At 38.5% G+C, this 18674-nt stretch overlaps 1 long non-coding RNA gene across 1 annotated transcript; it reads left to right on the forward strand.

The window, feature by feature from the left end:
- The first annotated feature begins 1150 nt into the window (after positions 1-1150).
- LOC149070776 (uncharacterized) lies at positions 1151-10210 on the forward strand. The gene is made up of 2 exons (XR_016194971.1): positions 1151-1276; positions 8832-10210. It is a non-coding gene; the product is annotated as an uncharacterized LOC149070776 (long non-coding RNA).
- The last annotated feature ends 8464 nt before the right edge of the window (positions 10211-18674 follow it).

Below are 18674 nucleotides of genomic sequence, written 5' to 3' on the forward strand. Positions count from 1 at the left end.
TTCACGTTGCGTGCGGCACAGAAAACCCTGCTTCTAGGAAAACCCGGCTTTAAGAACGGAAGCAAAAACAAATAACCGGCAACTCAGGATATCACTATTAGAATCATTACTATTTTTTATGTTAGATGGCAGCACAATTACTATATGGATCGAAAACGGAAAAAAAACCTCTTGAGCTGTCGTCTGCTTCTTCTCGGTGCTTTGTTTCGGATGTCTCCTTGTGTCCTACAAAATTAGCTGAACTTGCGGTTCCAATTTCCAGTTCAGTTTACAGACTTTGCTTATGAGGAACCAAACTGAATGACTGACTGCAAATTTATCATATCACCACATGAGTTATCTTTATTTCTGATGTTAGATGGCAGTACAATTAGTATACGGATCGAGCACGGAAAAATCCATCTTGAGCTGTCGTCTGCTTCTTCTCGGTGCTTTGTTTCGGACGTCTCCTCGTGTCCTACAAAATTAGTTGAACTTGCGGTTCCAATTTCCAGTTCAGTTTACAGACTTTGCTTATGAGGAACCAAACTGAACGACTGGCTGGAACTTCATCCTATCAGCACATGAGTCAACCTAATTTTCGATGTTAGATGGCAGCATATGGATCGAACACGGAAAAATCCATCTTGAGCTGTCGTCTGCTTCTTCTCGGTGCTTTGTTTCGGACGTCTCCTCGTGTCCTAAAAAATTAGCTGAGCTTGTAGTTTCAATTTCCAGTTCAGTTCGCGGACTTTGTCTGTAAGGCACCAAAGTGAACGGCTGACTAGAAATTAATCATGTCACCACTAGAGTTGCTTCAATTTTCGAAGTTAGATGGCAGCATAATCGTTCAGCAAATCAAACTGCTTCTACTCGGTTCTTCGTTTCGGACGTCTCCTTATGCTCTAAAAAATCAACTGAACTGTTTATTACAATTCCAAGTTCGGTTTGTGAGCTTCGCTCGTTAGGAACTGCCCTGAACGACTGATCGGAGCTCATCCCATCAATGAATGTGTCTTCTCTACTTTCGAAACTAGATGGCAGCACCACCACGGTATAGTACAAAATGTAAAAAATCACTACAATCGATTCACAATGCTGTGTTCCGAATCCCGCCATGGAAGAGAAGAAGCACCAGCGAAGCGGTGCTGGCCGTTATAAAGGTATTATCATTACTTATGCTGTATGCCGTGCTGTTTGAAATTGGTTCGCCTATAAAACAAGGGATTCATAAGATATTTCAAGGAATCAAAGGTACTTTATAGGAGATATTCTTCGATAATCCGGATAGGATCCTGTAAGTATCCTATCTATTCATAATTTTATGAATTTGTGTACAATATGTATACAATTGTTGTGTTTATTTAAATTATTTTGTGCTGTAGAGATGATTTAATTTTGTTGAATATATAATTTAATGTGCGTGTATTATGTTATACTTGGTCCCACTTTGTCAGAGTGCTATGAAAAATGGCATGCGAGAAGCACCAGCTTATTACTGACAAATTTCGCAATGTTAAAGCAACAAAAAAATAAACTGAGATTCATCAAGGAAAGCCCTTCCCCGAAATGAGTCAACTTTCCCAGCCTGAAAAATTGTCGCACTTTCCCGTAAGGGCCAGTGAATTTTTCCGTTTTTATTCAACCAACGACCGGAGAGAGCCAATATGCAGATTTTTGTTGGAGTGTGTACTTGGATTTGTAGCAAGCTCCAGGTTTGGCGAATTTTTAATGTTGAAGCACAAAGAAAGTAAGATTCATCACAGTGTTCAGAAAATTCACAGGCATTTAATTCACTGACATCAATTCGACATGAATGAATGAACAAGTGAATGAATGAGTAGAACCGGCCTGTCACTAGAACTAGCTCTGTCACTCAGTAGCCCATTTGGTAGCTCATTCTATCACTTGCTCACCAGGCCACTCGCTCAATGTCAGTCACTATGTCACTCTCTCAGTAGGTAGGTTGTTCATTCTATCATCAACTCACTAGGCTGCTCACTCTTTTATACACTCAATCACCTGGTTGCTCATTCTCATACTCATTAACTCTTGGTCATCCACTGTTACTCCCTGACTAGGTCTCTCAGCTAGTCACACATTTCGTCCATTCACTTACTCACTCATTATGTCGCTCGCTCAATAGATCCCTCAGCCTACCACTGGGTTGCTCATCATGACACTCATTCACTAGGTCACTCACTCTATGTCTATAGATCACTCACTCTCTAACTATAGTTAGTTAGTTCCACATTGTTGTCCTTCAAAGCAAAAGATTCTTCACATAAAATCAAATACATATTCAACTGCAAAAATTGATGATTTAATCAATAGTGAAATAATTTGCACCATATAGGATGAGATCATCCTATATCATAGTTATGACATCTGATATTCCTCTGACATTTCGATATATAATGATATAGTTCAGATACAGTACTATATCGTTGTGCTACAATTTGGTCATTTCTCGCTCACTGACTTGGGCCGAACTGCTGTTGGTGAATTGTTAGCATTGAATTTTCAGTAAATAATTTATTACATAATCTCCCCCCCCCCTTCCCCCAAAAATGAAACCTTTCAACTTTTTTATGGGGGAAGGGGGAGCCTTTAAGCTGGAGTTCCTTCCGCACTTCCTTCCTGTGAGAGAAGCCACAGAAGAAAAAAAAATTTCATTTGCATTCATTTTACCAATAAATAAAATCCGGGGGACAGTAGCTGGGACCCAATACACAGATTTGTAGTGGGGAACGTCCCCAGACTGGATGTATTCTGGGTTTCCTGTATTGTCGGTTTATGGTGTTAAAGCAGCAAAGATCAATCAGATTCACTTCCGGAATGCTGGCTTGTATACGGTGCGTAAAAAACTCCTATAACGTAGTCATTCTTACTTTTGCACTACGAATAAGTTTGACTATGATACGGTAAATTCACTAACATTTTTAATGCAATGGTTGTCCAGTTGAAGTTGTATTTTAAAACGTGTAAAACACTGCTTTGAGTATCATGTCCTGCCAGCTTTGCATTGATTTAAAATACTCTTTGAAACTTAGGATTAATACAACCTAAGGTAAGAAAATTTTACGTGAGAATGAGTTGAATTGGTGTGTGTTGAGAGATATTGCGCGAGAATTTTTATATTATGTAATAAAATTTTCGGCAGATAAGAAAATTTAAAATATCAAAATAAATATTCTATGTGCAGTATTAATTATATAATTCAAAATATAAAACACTTTAAGCTACATAAAAGTAAGTTTTTTTGTTATTTTAATATATATGTATATATATATATATCACGTTAAACGAATCTATTTGACGTCAACAATAAGTTTTTGACTGTTTTAATACTGAGCAAGTTTCCGAGGTCAAAACCCCCAAAAGCAGAATGTTTTGCATTGTTCTGCAACAAACCCTCGGCTGACTAGAAATGTTCTGCAGGTAAAAATCCCCATAATAGTTTTTTCTTGCACTTTTTCCTAAAATACTTCCAGATTGTTCTGCAGTATCGCTAATTGTTCTGCGACGTACGTCACAGATTTTGGCACATTCTGCTTTGGGGTCAAAACCTAACCCAGATTTCCTTATTACACATATTTTGAATAAACAGCTCTATTTCGCTTCTTAAATTTAACCATTGGTAATCAGTAGTTTGGATAAAATGAACCAAAAGATTATAAATTTTAAGAAGAAGTTAAAGAAAGAAGTTAAGAATCAGGAATGTGAAAAATCGACCATCGCCGTTCACTGTTGGCAAGAAGGTCATAAATTCAAATTTCAAGAAGGGAGAGTTTTTCACAAAGTCAAGTCCGCAGTTGATCTAGATTTCTACGAAGGCACATATATTCGGGCCTTCAAAAATATACTAGTGAACGATAATAAATCTACACCCCCTGATCGCAACACCATGGCTTAAATTCATTTCGAGCGGGAATTACAAGAAAATTCAAATGGACCAATTGGATAGCACTATTCCACAAATTTCCAATCAGGACGCTGCATTAGTATCTCACGCAGGCTCGCAGCTTCATTCTGACCATGACGCGTGAAGTGAACAGACGTACTTCTTCTGCTGAGCAACCGAGCGTTAAGATTTGGTATTCAACCCAAGTGGGAAACTCAGTCAGCGAGACTAGTGGTTAAATTTTTCCTCTGAAGACGGCACCAATTGTTGTTGAAATGCATTATTTCTTTCATTATTTTTTGTGTATTTGCCTTATTCATTGGTGTCTTCTCACTATTCTTGGGCAAAGTGGATCAACTCTTCTAAATTGTCTCTCCTAGACTGTTTGTATGAGGAAAAATTTGAAATTGCAAAAAAAAAAGGCAGGTCATGACGAGAGGTTTTAAAAGTTTGGTTGTGAAGATTTTTGAAACCTTTAGATTAAAACCTTAAAAAAATTAGATAAATTTTCAGAAATAAGTTCAAAACCAAAGAAATATTAAACCAAAGTTGATTGATAAAGGAAGCTATTCTTAAGTAATCAGAACTGTTGTTTTCTTCAATGCACATACACTTAAATTCTGTATCGCTCACATTTCTTTAAAAGTTGTACAAAAGTTCTGTTGGTTTAATTTTCTTGCTTTCAAGCTTTAATATTGTGGTCTAGCCATTTTTAGCCAGAACTTAAAACTACAAAATAACTTGAATTATCTCATTAAATACAAATGTCAAGAAAATTATTGTATATTAATATCACTTTATACAAGACAACCTTTCATGCATAGCAACAGACATACAGAATGCCTACAGAATGACCATTTTAACAGGCCAGTTTTCAGGGTCGGGCTTATATTACGAGCATCTTGAAAAATCAAGCTACAAAAGGCTTATATTTTCTGGTTAGGTCTTATTTTTGGAGGAAAAAACTATGCTTTTTGTTCTGTTTCACTCGAAGGTGTTCGCTACCAATGTTCAATTCAAGAATCCCATGAACATGGGCGGAGATGTGTGGGGGGGGCACGCCCCCCAGCAATAATGACCGTGCCCCCCCCCCCCCAGGCTTCCAAGTCTATCTCCGCCTATGCCCATGAAGTTATTTTCTTTTCGTTATAAGCTGATGTTATTTTTGTCTCTTGATATTTCAGTTATGAAAGTCTGATGTACATGTATAAAAACTTATATAAAGAAACTAGTGCAAACATGTAACTATTTTTTTAATGAAAATTCGGTTTACATACATTGGTTTACTTCTTCACATAGGCTTCAATGTATTTATACAAGGATTTGTGTGTGTGTGTGAAAAATTAATGTGTATTATAAATGAGCAATAATTTCTTTGGATATGTTAATCACATATTACATATCAGGTATAATACATATATTACATATCTAAGTTCATGGTTAAATTTTCTGTTTGCAGTTTCTTGTAACATTTTAATATACGAATCTTGCACCTATGAAGACCGTTCCTTTTTTATCTTCCCAGTATAGATTTCGCACCGCAGATAAATAGCAATGAATTCACAACACATTTTCAGTTAAAATATTTATTCGATTATTCTGAGGCTAGATCATACACAGTCAACATTTCGTTTTAACTCTTATCAAATCTTCATTAGAGCCGCGAGATTATCAAATCTTCATTAGAGTTCTAATCATTAGAGTTCTATTTTTAACAACAAAAGTTCAAAAATATGGTTCGCTCTCACCCCCAAAGCAGTGGCTGACCGACTGGAAATGTTCTGTAGTAAAAATTCCCATAATAGTGTTTTCTTCACTTTTCTTAAAGTTCTTGCAAATTGTTCTGCAGTAGCATTGATTGTTCTGCAGCGTACGTCGCAGATTTCGACATATTCTGCTTTGTGGGCTCTCACCATTTCCAGACCTCGAGATCTGTCAGCTATACGATCCCAACTTCGTCACCTAGTTCTCAACAAGTCCACACAGGAGTGGCTATAGATCGGAAATGAAGGACTTCAACAGGCATCGATACGGCTGTACCAGAAAACTACCGGTCAAACCCATAAGGCAGTGAGACAAAGTGACTCGATCAGTGCCAAGGAACGCAGCGAGACGTTCAACACATACTGACTGTAAAGAGGTTATCGAGCGTACGCCCCACTCTGCGAAATGCCTTAATGACTAGATAGTTGTTTTGAAAAAAATGGAATAGGATCGCATCTAGCACACCGCTGATATATAAAGAAGGAAGGGAACATTCCCAGCATGCTCTATACTAAGAACCAATCGGAAAGGCATACTGAAATAAAACTAATTTTCATACAAAAAATTAGTATTGTACATTAGAACATGATTTTTGGCAACAGTCAAAAATGTAAAAAAGATGGCCAATCAACGGCACACGATCTCGTGCATCGATCCCAGGAATTAAAATAGAGGTAAGACACACATAAATAAAACATATTAAAATTAGATTCAAGGACTATTTCTGTGGTGGTCTAACGGTAACGTTACACCAAGCTTCGCGAAGTGTAAGTCTGTAACTACTGTCTATCATGCTTTTCGTCAACAATAATTTCATCAACCCTGGGGTTGAACTTTTTCTGCCACTCAGAGCATTAGGCGGCAATATAAATTCCGAGACACGAGTTGTCTGTGTAACATGCAGGGACCTGGCCGTCGAAAATGTGGAGAGCATCCGACAGAGTTTCGCACATAGTCCACAGAAATCCCCTCGCAGTGGATGCAAACAGGCTCACAAAAGTTCGGGACGAATTCGACTAACGTATAGACACACATGCGGTGCACGCCAAGGTTAAAACATTGAGCACCTTTAATTTGATTTGTAAAAAAAACTTTTATGATTAGCCATGTAATATAAAATTAATCTTGAATGTCTGTGTGTTCAATATTTTTGATAATATACACATTTCAAATCGGGTGATTATTTTTGAAACACCATGAATGTTAGTCAAATTACTTTTTTTTTGTAGTAGGTTAATTGTAATGGTTAATTATAGGGCAAATATTACTATTGTAATCACCACCACATATACAAAGACCGTAATATATGTGTGATTGAAACCATGGAAAATACAAATTTCTGATGAGCACTTGAAAACATTGAATTGTAACATTAATAAATGCATTAAAAGAAAGCTTGCGCGCAAGATGACATATACCATTGCAGTAATGTAATTGAATAAAAATTGATTCAAAAATTAAGGGAAACTGTTCAGTTCACGAAATGAAGCAAAAGTTTGAAATTTCATTGATTCTCAATCTTATTTAAAATTGAATTTTAGATTTAAAAATTTTTAAGTTTTAAATAAAATCGAGTCAATGAAATTTCAAACTTTTGCTTCATTTCATGAACTGGACAGTTTCCCTTAATTTTTGAATCAATTTTTTTAAAATTACATCAGTGCAATGGTATAGTCCGCCGACCACAAGATGAATTTTCGCTGCGTCACGTCACATCGGGTGATTTTATTCAATTTTTTTTTTTTTTTTTGGTAAAACGATTGCACATCGAGAAAAGTTCATCAGTGACTGAGCTTTCATGATTGGCATGTCCTTCTAGGATAAAATAGAATCGTTTGACGTGACATGACGTGCCGTAGCCAAATCTCATCTCGTGGTAGGAGGACTATATTTCATCTTGCGCGCACGTTGTTTTTAATGCATTTATTTGAAATTTTTTTTAAAGAAAAATTAAGCATCCAAGATATTTACAATTTTATACCAGCATAAGATAGCACATACAATCAAGAATACGAGTAAAAAAATTTAAATAAATCAATAGTTAAATACTTATTTTAATGATAGTTCTATTAGAGAATAGTGTTTCACTATGTTGAAGGGATCAACTCCCCCCCCCTTAATATCTTAATCTATTCTAATATTTTCTTTTACATCTAGCGAATAGGTGAGTGAAAGAGAAATGAATAAAAGTTATTTTTGTAGCATCAATTAATATTTAAAAAAGTTGCCTAATATGTTTGTTATAAAGTAATAAATACTATACGCCTATACACGTGCACACACACACTACTTGGAAGTATTCGATTAAAATTTGATTAATCAATTGAAATTTTTTGATTAATCAGTTAAGAATTTCAGTTGATTCCCAGCCCTAGTAGCAGAGATTGCTTGGCGCGAAAACATTGCCACGTTGGCGGTGACCACGCTTATGGAAAATTAGCCACTACTAAGGCTGGGAGCCAATCTAGTTGCGGCGGTCAATTCAAGATGGGCAACAAAGAACACTTACAGTCAGGGTCGCAACTAGGGAGAGCACGCAGGTCTGGTGGACGTGACACCATACCAGAGAGGGAGTGCCAATTTCACTCTTCGAAATTACAAAGGAAGGTGCTTACAAAATGCTTACTTGCCCCAGCTGACCAGGGATCTAGTTGCGTCCCTGCATGCAGTTGCACAAAAAATTCAATTTGTCGCGTGAAATCCTTCTAATGTGCGATAATCAATTGAAATATGCAGAAAACTACAAAGAAATTATGCACCAAAAATAATTGAATTAACAAAATGTGTGATTTGTGAGATAAGGGGTTACCAAAACTGGCTACCACTGTATCGGCATCAGCGTTGTCAATTTTGGCGCGAATGTTTGGAATTTGTAGCACCGCATCTGCCAACATCAAAGAGGGTCACTATGTCCTGAAAAAGTCTAAAGAAGCATCATTTTGGACCTTTTCCTTCGGGTGAAAATGTTTTTGGCGCCTAAAAAATTGTTTTGGCACTTAGTTTTTTGTGATTTGTCCAGCCCTGGTTAGCACCAATACTAAAAATCAACCAATGTTAGTGTAGATATTGTAAGCATCTACCAATTTATATGTAAATTTGTGTCTTTTTGATGCATCAAATTCTTTATCGTTCTAAAATACTAATAATCTAATATACTAACTCTGTGTTTTGTCTCGTCCCAAAGCCCTAGATTGGTGCCAAAGGACATAAAACCAAATAAAGTCTATTGGAGTTATTCTGTGATCAAGATTAAGGATTCCATCATGACTTCGACTATCGAAGATTTATCCCCAGAGTTGCTGGTGGAGATTTTCTCGCACTACACACATGAAATTCTCAAAGAATGCCATACCAGTATGCAAAGCCTGGTGGAACCTTTCTTCAGCGTCTTCACTCTGAAAGAGTGTCCACGTACAAGATTGGGACTATGCTGTGTCCCTCAGCAATAGAGGATTACTTCACCACACCCAGAGCCTCAAGGTGCCAAGTTACATTACCTACAACTTCAGATCTAGGAATGTTTCTTCTGAGTGAGTTCTTCTTGATCCACTCCATCTACTAGACGTGCTCTTGAACATCTGTAAACTCAATGCTCTTGAAATTCACAATAACACTATCAATGCACCCGCAATGATGGTCATGGCAGACACTGCCCGAATCTAGAACGTTTGCATATGAAGAGAGCGGGCCGTGGTAAGAACGGACCAATAACGGTAGAAGAACTTGGCCCAATCCTGAACAAATATGGACTGAAGCAATTTCACCATGTGCAAACTACAGAACAGCGAACAGTTGATTGCAGAAATTGCTGCTAGATGTTCGTCACTTGTAGTATTTGAATGGGCCAATCTGCATCCCAGGTTTCAATGCTTCAAAGCACAGTTTCCGATTTATAAAATTGTGAGTTGGTGTCCCCGATTGCGGAAACTGGAATTATTTAACTGCAAGCTTGTTACCACTAGCGGAAATGATTGCTCGGGGCTCAAAGATTTGACAGTGTTTAGGGCACGTGGATGTTGATTCCTTGGACTGGGCGTGTACAGTTTACTAAAGAACTCTTTAATTTCCAAAAAATTTCATTACATAGAACAAACATTCTCATGAAAATTACTTGCAAATTTTTTAACAAATTTGGCGCATTTAGAATTAGAAGAGAACAACAATCTGGTTCTCAGCAGTGTCTTGGTGATCCCATCCAATAAAGTCCGATTTCTCAACTTACAGCTCAACGATTGGATTTGGAGGCTGTGAAACAGGCCGTAGATAAGTGGAAACGCACCTTGGTGCATCTCCAGTTCTCTGCATATGATTGCGATATAACCAGCATGCTCACAATTTTTTTAGACCGTAACCCGTCTCCTAAACTCAAAAGGTTGTTAATCCAGGCAGATCGTGTTGATCCGAGACTCCTCAAGATATTCATCCGAGAGTGTAGGAATCTGAAAGAACTATCGGTTCTGATGGGACCTTACTCTGAAGAATTGAAGGAGTTTGCGGGGCTCCCACTCGTCCCACTTTACCTATTTTCACTACTTTTTAGTAAAATATCCTACTTTTGTCCTACTTGCTCGGTTTTGTCTTACTTTCTAGTTTTTATCATACATTTCCTACTTTTTATCACATCCTATCAACAAAATTTGTGTAATTGATTTTAATTGAACAGCGAATCATTGATATATTGCCAAATATTGCAAATGTTGGATATTGCAATTAATGATTCTAACAAAGCAGAAATTGTATCGTTTTTAAGGTTATTTGGGGGGGGGGGTGTATGTGGGACCATTCGGGGTTTATTAATTTTTCATTTGCTTAGTTTGAGGGTTCAACAAGTATAGTAGTCATTAAAAACTTCTGTCTGGATGGGAAAAATAATTTTGTATTTATTACTTCATGGTCTTGTACAGTAACTAGCATTCATCATCCAAAATTACGGTGCAAATAGGTGAAACAACAGTTTGCATTACAAAGCAGTTGCATACATATGCCTATTCTAGGTTTGCTTGTTCTGATGCTACCCAATAGCATTCAGTTGTCTTCTGTATTTTTAAGACATGAAGAGGCATAAGCAATATTTACAATGCTTAGCAAAGAGCTGGAAATGAAAGTGCTGCATTTGTCAAAACCGATTACACTGGTATTGAAATGTCAACAAATCCCTTAAAAAAAAGGATGGACAGCGCAGTAAAACTATCTGGTTCACCTTGCCTTATTTACACCGGATCTTGTAATTTACACATTTTGCACGGTGCAAATTAAAAAATAATTGTTTTAGGGATTTTTTCATTATGCTATGATTATGTTGTCTTAGGGGTTACCCTCCCCCATCCTACTTTTAGTCCTGCGTTTTCCTAATTTTTTGAATGGGAGCCCTGTATAAACAAACATGATAACACAACAGAATTTATTGAATTTACTGTATCTGTTTTACTTAGTGATCATTTTGATCACAATAGGAAAAAATTTACACAATTATTTTTCTTTATGGAAACTTCTTAAAATAATATTGTCTCTTTGGCATATTTTTTGCAATAAGCCTTTGTTAATGTTTCTCTTTTAATCTTGGACAGAAGCGCATGTTAGGACAGACTAATCCTGTCTCTGTGTGAGTCACCAAGTGATCGGGTGAGTGGCCGCATGAGCGACCAAGTGCCTGACCGTATGAGTTACCCAGTGAGTGATCATTTTCGTGATTAAGTTAGTGACAGTGTCGTGATCAGATTAGTGATTGTAATGACCGCATGAGTGACTCCTTTATCTTTTATGCGGTCACTCCCCCTTCACTTGGTCATTCATACGGTCACTCATTTGGCCTCTCGCACTATCACTAACTTCATCACTAATACAGTCACTCACCCACTGACTTCGTCACGCACGCTGTTAGGATAGGCGAAATTTCTGGATGGGAAATGTACCGGACGAAACGTTTCAGACGCGAAATATCGTAGGCAAAATTTTCGTAAACTTGGTGTTTCGTAGCGGGGGAGGGACAAAATAAATCAGATCACGTGGCAGTGACGTCACGGCACATTCATTTCCATGCCCAACGCGCATTAATCAAAAAAATAAACAAAACCAAAAAAAACCCGCTTGATTGACAGACAAAAGAACCCGAAAGAAGAACCACTTGTCTCTCATTCTCATTGATATAATAATGGAAATAATAAACCGCATAATACAACAACAACGCCCAATCAACCAATCATACGACCCCGAGAAGCGAAAGTGCGCCATCTGTTGGCCTACAAAAAGAACACAACAATAGAAAGACAATGCTTCCCATTGGCAACGCAGCCGATATGGAAAGTAGGTTACGTTATAATAACAATAGGTGGTTGTTGTTTGACGACGACCTTTGTCTTGTGGATCTGAACCTGCAGCAGGGTTTTTTTTTTCTCTCTGGTCGATTTGAATAACAAATTACGGATATAGTCATTGTTACGTTTGACGTGTTGGACTGCCATCTTTGAATAGGGAGCTTTTCCTTAAAGTATATGTAATAAGAAAGGGAAAGAAGATTGCTTTTTTTTTGTGTTTTGTTTAGAGGCAGTCCATCAGCCATGCGATAAGCGCCCGGATGAATTGTCGACCATTGTTCAGATGATGCCTCAGCCATCCATATTCAGGAAGCTCTTTATAGATGCTAAATGGTTCGACAGAGAGAGAAAAGGCGTGATCCGCATTCGACAATATTATAAGAGAGAAAAGTATCTACTTAAGGATTATCCTTTTTTCTCGGATTATTTTGTCGACACTTTTCCTGTCGTTTTGTATTTACTGGCATTTGTATTTTCTCACGTGTTTCGATGCGTCCCTCGTTTCCAACGTGGGGCCTACGCCCCAAAGAGGGGAGGGGGGGCAATGGGATTTTTAATGGGAGTAATTATCAGGATTATATATTTGATGAAAAAATAATATCGGAATTGTGATGAAAATTCATATTTGATGAAAAAGTTATTTCAGAATTAATGAAAATCTATAATAAACGAGAAAAAAAAATCAAATTGTCCTGTAATCATGTGCTCTGTTTAGCTCGGACCCCTGAAACACCGTTTAGGCTTATCCGTGAAGATGCCACTTTGTGAATTGAAATACGTACTAAAGAGCAGGGGTGGCCGCCCTGGTATCGAGAGTGAATGGTCTCTCGTAGGCTACCAAACCTATATTCAGTACGGTAGGTAATCTTGATAAATTATAATAATTGCTCTTTGTGTTCAATGCGTTTCTCTGTTTGTATTTTCGTCTTTGGGGGGCCATAATTTCTGTTCGTCTTATGCGTACGGGATTCTGGGACGTCCGCAACAGAGGGCATGCGTTGCATTGTATATCCGTTAATTCCCGGTGTAAAGGGGAGGACGCTCAGCCCTCTTGAAAAGTTCATTGAGGGGCAACCCGAGCCGTCGGGTTCCAGTGCCCATACCGGACATGGTTTTGGAATTCACGGCAGTGACAAGATGAACATTACAAAAGCATGAGGACAGCCGACATTTTTTTTTTTTTTGGGTATAAGGGGAAATGCTCGTGTCCCGTAAAAACGGGACGCGAGTGTAAAAAAATAATTCATTCAGCATTCAAAGGAAATTTTTTTGACAAATTTTATTTAATTTTCGATCATCTTGGTGATGGGGGAAGTTTTATGGGGGGCCCTATATCCTCAGCATGTCTCTTAAAAGGGGGGTGGGGGCATCAGCATTCTCAGATACTTAGGTATAGCGTGACGAAAAACACTTTGGGAACACCACTGGTACATGTGTTTCGAGTACCACCACGGGACTTGGAGGCGTGTAAATACGGTATGGAGGATCGGAATCCTTCTAAGCTCCAAAGGAGATGGCCCAGAAGATGATTTATAATTTTGCCGCTCTTCTTCCGTTCTAGTCTAATTTTTCTTGACTAATTCCTCGTATTTATCGCGATAACTCCATACGTCTGCATTTAAATAATACACTTTTGGTCACACGGGGTGGGGGGGGGGGGGGACTAAGCGGCCAAACGTTACTTACTGCTCAAAGGAAGAAACTAGCGTATCACCAGTTTACCCACTGGGTGCTCCTGAAAAGTATAACACAATGATAGAAATACAGCAACGTATGCAGTCTGGATGTACTCTCAAAGATATCTACGATACATTCTTTAGCGTAAGCACTAGATTTCATACTTTCTCTCTATGCTATGCAATATGAGACCCCCCAAAGAATTCCAGACCGCCTGTCTGGTTTTCTGGGGATCCCCTAATACCAGGGCGTCTGATTTGAGGAGTGAGTGGTCAAGAAAAAAAATTAGACTAGGGTGGCCATGCTTGCGTACTCTTTTGATCATTCCGAATGCTAACACTCTCCAGCTCACTCTTTTGGTCACTCACTCTCTAGAACACTCTTTTGGTCACTCACTCTCTAGAACACTCTTTTGGTCATTCGCATGTTTGCACACGCTCTAATCACTCTTGTGGTCGCTCACTGACTTGGTCCCTCTTTTAGTTACTCTCCCGTTTGCGCACTATTTTGGTAACTTACATGCTTGCTAACTCTCTTGGCCGCGGGTTCTCAAACTTTTTCCCTCCCCACCCGCCGCGCCCTTGCCCTAATCAACGCTTACCGGCGACTCCCTCAGAGTAGTTTAACGAAGAATCTCTTCGAAAAACATTTGTCGGGCCGCCCTGTCCGTGGAGCCTTGGCGGCAGACAGTTTGAGAACCTAGGCCATTATTTCAGACACTCATCTTGTCCTATATTGCGAGGGCAGCAACTGCGGGAGGGGGGGGGTGTGTCTCGTGACAGGAAGGGCATCAAGTTTACTCTTTGTTCGTTCAAAATTTCAGGTTGTAAGGACTCCGAAATGGATAGAACTCTGCAACGTCCCGGACAAGGCCGCAACTGGGAACGCAAATTTACTCGGTTGCCCGGGGTCGGTATACATTTTGGCATCCCCAATTCAAATTTAATTTTGTACGAACAAAGAGCAAACTTGGCGCCTTTTCTGGTCCTGCGGCTGGGGCAACAAATTCCGTATGTCATCCCCCCTAGTTGAGGCCCCGACCCCGGGCGACAGCACAAATTTTTGTTTCTATGGTGCTGCTGCCTTGCGATTATTGCTCTGGAGGCAGTGATGGATTTACAGTTCGTATGATTTTGCAGCCCTTTTAACAGCTTCCAATGGAGTGGAGACGGGCATCTTCAGCTTCGAATGGAGTGAAGGCACAGGCATGTTCAGCTGCGAATGGAGCGGAGGCAAACATATTCAGTTGCGAAGGAAGCTGAGTGAGACATCTTCAGCAGTAAATGGACCGGAGATGGATGCAAATCTAGGGCAGGGCCCCCCCTCCCCGATCAGAGTTTTCATGGGCCATTCTATAGTGAATTTATGGCGTGGAAAAGCAAAAAAAAAAGTTATGAGAATCGCCTCCAACCCAGGGCTAGAGCCCTGTCAGCTCCACCCTTTTGGGAAGGGGTGTCTTGGTGATGTTTCGCAATGGGGGGCGGACATTACTTTGTAGGTTCGTTGGATTATTTCGTATTTTACGGGACACAAATTTTCCCCATACTATTCTGCTCTTGGAAGGGGCGATCGCTCCTCTGTGGATTCACCCCTGGTTGCGGCCTTGCAGAGTCGTTGCCAGCATGGCCCCCACATCCTGGAGCACTAGGATGGGACTTTTGGCGGGTCCCCAGACCAGACTTTTCATGGGCCCCCTTTATAGTGAATTTATGGCGTGAAAAAACAAAAAAATGATGAAAATCGTCCCGGGCCCCAGGACTGGATCCCTGTCAGCCTTCCCCTTGTGGGGGCCATGGTTGCCAGAAATCTATTTCCGGATGGGGGACAAAAGTTAAAGAACAATGAATTTAACAATGTTATTCCATAACAATCAGCAATTTTCAAACACTTCGGGAGGGAAGGGACAGGACCCACGTTTCCCCTACCCCCCATCTCTGTCTCTACGACCTTGCACAGCCAGCTCACCCTGTTGCTCGCGAGCACACCATGTTGGTGCTTTCCTGAAGCACCAAGAGTGCTCAATGTTTGTCATATTTCGTGCTCGTGAGCTGTTGATAATTTCTTCAGTTAAACGCCCTGTAAAAAGTGCACATTCAAGAATTATGATTATGCAGATTTCAAGCATATACGTATGTAACCGTTGCCGTAAGGGATACAGGCTCAACTCATGACCCGCGGCCCTAATGTGGCCTTCGGAGTAATATGACGTGGCCCGCGATCTCAAACCCTAATTTTGTGAAAATAAACTAAGCGGCACATTTAAAGATCACTTCAGTGACCCACGGTGCAGTTCTACATCAAGATAACTTAAGTAACAGAAACGATCCGCAGCACATTCACAGATCACTCAAGTTGCCCGTGGCACATTTACAGCCGGCAGCAAATCTACCGCGACGCTGTTGCAGTTCACGTAAGTGACCCGCAGCACATCTACAGAACACTTGTGAACCGCATCACATTTTCCGATCAATAAAGCGGCCCACGACACACTTACAGATCACTCAAGCGGCAGGGCCGTCTTAAGAACATCATGGGCCCCCGGACCAAGGGATTTTTCAGAGGCCCTACCTGGCGAATTCTGGAAAATTTGAACCGGTTCTAATTTTTGTGAAGCCCCTCTTTTCTTGAGGCGCCCGTACCCGGGTGGGACCATGCGTTAAGACGGCACTGTCAAGCGGCCCACGTTACAGTTCCAGATTAATTTAGCAGCCCATGTCCCCCCCCCCACAAGTGTGGGACTAATAGGGTTCCAGTGAGGGAATACCATTTTTTGTTCCATCATGCTATAAAATTCACTATAAAAGGGCCCGCCAAAGATCCCAGCCTAGGGACCAGGCACGGATCTATGGGACTTCTCGAGAGAAATACGAATATGATAACATTGCATTCAATAAATCTGTTCAAAAACATTGATACAAATAATTTTCATTAAATAACAAATTCAAGAAAACTTTTGACCAAAAAAATAAGAACAAAGAAAAAATACGGGACACTGCGGGACCTGTGGTCACCCTATTCACACTTAGAGTAAAAACCGCCCCCTACTCCAAGATGTAGAGGGCCATGCCCGCGCACGTTTTCAAACCGTCCGCACTCTCCTAAAGATTGAAGACCTAATAAGCCCCCGCCGGCTGTGAAAACTTTTTCGGAAATTCATCCAGATTTCCACGCGTTCGAGTGATCATTTCCACCGCTAGATGGTGCTAGTGTTCGGATCACTTTTTTTTTTGGCGTGAACTTCGAGCGATTATTTTTCGGGTATGGATTTACATTTGAGAGGAGATATCACCAAAATGAAAGAAAGGAAAAAAAAAATGAAAGCTATGACGTCAATTTTCTTTTCTGGTTTATAATGTTATTGATAAACGAAGAAAACGAGTCGAACAAAAATATAAAAACGAGTTTTTTCGTTCTTCTCCCTCTCGTCAAAACTCGTAAGACGAGTGGAAGGTCACGTGCAACGAGCGCACAAAAGAACAGATAAAATCGTCGTTCCTCGTTTGGCGCGTTATCGCTACGTGGAAAGTTTGTCGTTGGCTGGAAGTTTTCATTTTTACATGATTTTTCTTGGCGAAGAAAAACTTCTGTGTGGTTTGTTTTTTTTCCGCGAATTTTATCCAATTTATTTTCTCTTAAAAAGAGAAATCGTATTTCAAAAATGAATAAAATTTTGGCAACAAATTTTAATTTCGAAATTGCCATTTTTTTTTAAGTTTCTGAGTAATTTCTTTCGATATTTATCAATTTTTTTAAATAAATATTGAAATTTGTGGATATTTTCCACCAAATTTATCTTCATATATTTTTCTTTTTCAACTTTAAATTTTCTTGAAGTACTAGTTAATTTTTTTCTGAAATTTATATGAAAAATTTCATATTTCTTCTGAAATTTCTTGATACCATTTTATAAACTTTACGGTTTTACGTGTGTTGTTTTTTGTTTTTTTTTCTATATTTTCCTAGAAATTTCTGATTTTCAATGTAATTTCTTCTGGAAATTATTGATGATTTCTCCCTGAAATTTCTGGTTATTTTCTACAAAATTCATCAATTTTTTTTTTAAACTTTTTTAAATTTTCCATAATTACTATGATAATTAGATAGTTTTAGTTCTATATCTCTAGATAATTGTTTTTCTAAAATTTATGCGAAATTTCTGTATATCCTTTTATAAAATTTCTGATTTTACTTTTTCCTCTTCATTTTCCTGGAAATTCTTGATTGTTTTTTCGCAGTAATTTCTACTGAAAGCTATAGACAATTTTTCTCCAAAAATTTAACAAAATTTACCCGTAATTTTTCCAACCAGACGTGCTAGTTAATTTTCTTCCCGTATTTCTAGATTCTTTCTTTTTTTAACTTCCAATTTTATGGTTTTTTTTTTCTGAAATTTTATGAAAAATTTCTTCTGCAAATTTCTTGACATCATTTTATAAAATTTCTGGTTTCAACGTAAATTTTTTTTTCTGAATTTTCTTGGAAATTACTGATTTTCACAGTAATTTATTCTGAAGAAATTGGTAGTTTTCTCCTGAAATTTCTGGATATTTTGAACAAAATTTAATTGTTATCTTTCCAATTAGACGCGCAATTTTATTTTACTGTAACTCTAGAATCTTCTCTTATTTAATTTCCAATTATGTTTTTCTGAAATTCATGAAAAATTTCTTCTGCAAATTTCTCGATATCATTTTATAAAATTTCTGGTTTATTTTTTATACCGAAGTTTAATATTTTCAATACATAAAGGGTGTCTCATAAATTCGTAAATAGCTTAAAATTTCATAAAAATATAAGGGGAAAAATACTCTTCGTGAGAGAACAACTTTTCGCGAATCGCATTCAAATATACCAAATTCCTTCAGATTTTATGAATTTTTGAAATATGTATATTTACGTATTTATAGCATAACCTGTATATTTATTTTCCTTTCTTTTTCCTGAGTGATTTCTTTTGAAAATTATTGATAATTTTACTGGGATTTCTGGGTTTTTCCCTGCAAAATTGACTCGTAATTTTCTTCATTACATTTCTC

Source organism: Pholcus phalangioides, unplaced genomic scaffold (assembly GCF_987345545.1).
Source record: "Pholcus phalangioides strain wild (caught in Gottingen) unplaced genomic scaffold, Ppha-v1.0 ptg000020l_1, whole genome shotgun sequence".
NCBI classification, from domain to species: domain Eukaryota; kingdom Metazoa; phylum Arthropoda; class Arachnida; order Araneae; family Pholcidae; genus Pholcus; species Pholcus phalangioides.